This window comes from Acyrthosiphon pisum, chromosome A1 (assembly GCF_005508785.2).
Source record: "Acyrthosiphon pisum isolate AL4f chromosome A1, pea_aphid_22Mar2018_4r6ur, whole genome shotgun sequence".
Taxonomy (NCBI): domain Eukaryota; kingdom Metazoa; phylum Arthropoda; class Insecta; order Hemiptera; family Aphididae; genus Acyrthosiphon; species Acyrthosiphon pisum.
In genome coordinates, this window is record NC_042494.1 from 139,347,862 (window position 1) to 139,351,658 (window position 3,797).

The window sequence follows — 3,797 nt, forward strand, 5'->3', positions numbered from 1 at the left end:
TAAAAATAAAAAAAACACTCATCATTGTAAAATCAATACATTTATCGCTCCGTTCAGAATCTAAAATGTTAACTGTAATAGTCTATAACGCTATAATAATAAGAAGTTATGATCATTTCTATATTTTTCATATTTTTGAACTGAGGTATGAGCAACTCCTGAGGAGTTTTGTGATACATTTTCAAGCATTTTCACTCAAAAAAAAATAATATTGTATACATTTAAAAATAATTAACTAGGGGAATTAGATCATTATTCATTGGTGTAGAGAATATGAAGATATAGGAATCAATGTACTACTTCAATCCACTCATCTAAGCTATACTCGTTTAAATTTCAACTTTTTTGTATGAAATACACCAAAAATATTCTGTTTCGTAAATTAAAATAAGCAAAGTTGATGATAATTTATTGATTCAATAACAACTTATATATAATATGAAACAGTAATTTGCCATACGTCGTAAACTCCATATGTATAGGTACTTTTAGGTTTTTTCTTACCAACTGAGTAAATAATTAATATGCAAAATTAAACACCTAGAAAATTCAAACATAAATACATAAATGAACAATTTGTCCACTTTGTTCGATCGACTTAAAAATACTTCTAAATATTTTCAAATGAATTTCTAATAATTACATTAGATAATTAAATACAAAAAATATCTGAAACATGTCGAAATACATAATTACCTATCACAATATTATATTATACCAATTTAATGTGGCATACGACAATCACTCTCCGGAGACCTAAGACAACTGCTTATTTATGGCAATGAAAACACCACTAACCCAAATTTATATCATATCGTCACCTAAGAGCCATCATGGCCAATCTCAAAAAAATCAAATATGCGTTTTATATATCAATAGATTCATATTTTCGAGACACGTGAGACCAAGTGATTAGTTTTGATGTTTGACCGTTAGGTTTGCTGTAAAAATTCCAAATGTCATCATGGCCTATCTAATATCGTTCGTTATTAGTGGTATCATGGCCTATCTAAAATTTTTATTAGTGGTATCATAGGTGGTATCATGGCCTATCTAAGATTGTTATCAGTGGTATGTTATGTTATCATGGCCAATCTAAAAATATCGGAACTGCCAGCAATAATAGAGAGCCGTCAGCAGCCAATAATTCGATGAAATTAGTTTTACTAATATTATAATTATTATTGACAATAAGATGAAACGTTTTAGAGTTAATTAATGTCAAAAGGTATACCAACATTTAAAATTCCTAACAAAAAAAACTGTTTTTTGTTCACCCTGAAAAGTTGGGAAGACTGAGATTGGCCATGATGGTTCTTAGGTGGCGATATACGTTTTGTATTGAGACTCGTTTATATAATGAATAATTTATGTATACCGATAAAAGTACTAAGTATCCGAGTTCTGTAATTTAAAGCTTAACCTGAACGTACAAAGACGTGTCTCTTATTTTAATGTTGACCTAAAACCAGGCTGGATATGTTTCATGGAGTGTATATAATTTTAGTATACAATATACATATTATTGTGTACGAATAGGTGTTTTTATAAAAATATGATTACAAGAGTTATTACATTTTATAGTTTCGATGTAGATGGTTTTGTTGCAAATAATGCACCATATGGCTGGTTTTGAACTTAAAAAAAAAACTTAACACTTGTTCATTTTTGTGTACATGGCAGGTTTCGAAATTGACTTTGCGATATAGCTGGTGTTATGGTTACAGGTCACATCTCCGTATAACATTTCCCCGTTACCGTTTCCCCGGCCGATTTTTACAGGGCTTTTAATACAGTGTGAACATTTAGAAAATACAAAAATAAACCAATTTTCAAAAAACTTACTTTTGACTGTTTTTGAAACTATACACGTCTCAATTATGTATTTCGAAATGTTTCTGATTAGTTTTTTGTTGTTGACTATCTAATGTTGATATTACTGGAAATTAATTTGGAAATATTAAGTAGTATAATATAATATCCTATAGAGTTCGATCGAATTCGATCGAACAAAGTGGAAAAATTGAAAAAAATGTGTTATTTTGCACTGCATTTTCACCGTGTTTAATTTTGCACACCAATTATTTACTCAGGTGATATTAAAAAAAAAACAATAGGTAATGCCGAATTATTGTTTCATATTATATGAGTTGTTACTGAATCAACAGCTAGCTTCTTTTTACGAAGCTTATTTTTTTTTTTTTGAAACATTATTTTAATGCAAAAAAATTGAAATTTAACGAGTATAGTTATATGATTTTAAACTTTAGATACGTGGCACATTACTACACATCTATATGTATACCTGTATAATCTAATTCCCATACTTGATTATTTTTAAATGTATAATAATATTTTTTTTTGAGAGAGAGAAAATGTTTGAAATTGTTTGAAAATACATAAAAGACGAGAGAAACGCACCATTTTTGGAGTGGTGCATATGAATTTAATCAATATAACTAAAAACACACACGTACCTACGGTAATTCGCGAATGATACGAGTGCTTGGGGAATGGGCCTCAGGTACCCATCAGGAGTTACTCAGTTTCTCATTTTCAGTTGAAAAAATAGACATAGACAGAATTTATTATTATAGCGTTTGTAGATTTATTATTAACGTTTTTACGAAATTCAAAAATTAGTTCATTGTTAAAAATTCATAAAACCTTTTATTTCTTATAGATAAAACAAGTTAGGAATGTTCACTCTGCGACTGTGCTAAATTCCCGGTTTTTAAATGTATTTAATAAAACGCAATTAACTATAATTCCATGTACAAATTAAAAATGATTTTGTAACCTTAAAAAACTACTAAAAAAGTTTAATATATTTACGTAGACTGAATATAAACTTTTAAAAAAAATGTATTAGAACCAAGAGTAAGTATCGTGGTGTTCTCTGGTTAGTGCTAAATGATACTCAAATATTGTTGTAGTATAATAATATAGACTAGTTGTTAATTGAATAAAAAGGAATTATTAAAATTTAATTAAAATTTTAATACAATAATTAATTTAATTTTTATAAATTTTAATATTTGGTGACCATTTTAAAGTATGTGCAGTTTCTAAACATATGGATGAGTTGTATGACACCTTATATCCACGTTGTGTCCTTCCATTAGTTACTAGTCCATAGAAGTTACGACTCTTTATACAATATTACACTGTTATTTTTATTTATTTATTGCCAATTTATGGTTACGATTGTTGATTTTTATTTATTTGCCATCAAATAGCTGGCCATGTTATTATATTCTTTAGCAGCTAAAATAGCTTGCCATAATATCGATTACTATATTATTGATAAGACTTGGCAACTCTTAATCATTTTTACTTAGTATATCTTATTATTCTGTTGTGCTATTTTGATTTGTGTATTATACGCCACTATACACCAGAAACTCTGTTACCATTTTTTATTACTAGCTTAAGTGAATACACACCCGCACACATACACACATTTATACACTAATACACATAATTTCACTACATTTAGCTCAACAGTAATTGCCCAGCGATCCCGACCGGTAATCGGAAAAAAAAGTCCCAGTAAAAAAGTCCCGGTAAAAAAGTCCCGGTAAAAAAAGTCCCACACTAGGAAAAAAAAGTACCGAAAAAAAAGTAAGTTGTGCTTTGTATTTTAGTGTGTAAGTGTAATGAATAAAATGCTTGTACATATTATATATTTGTCATCTACCATAATAAGTAATAAATAATAGAAAAAAAAGTTTACTGGGCAATTTACCAAAATACTTATTCTTATACTGCAGTTGTACAGTTGTACTTTGCACTTA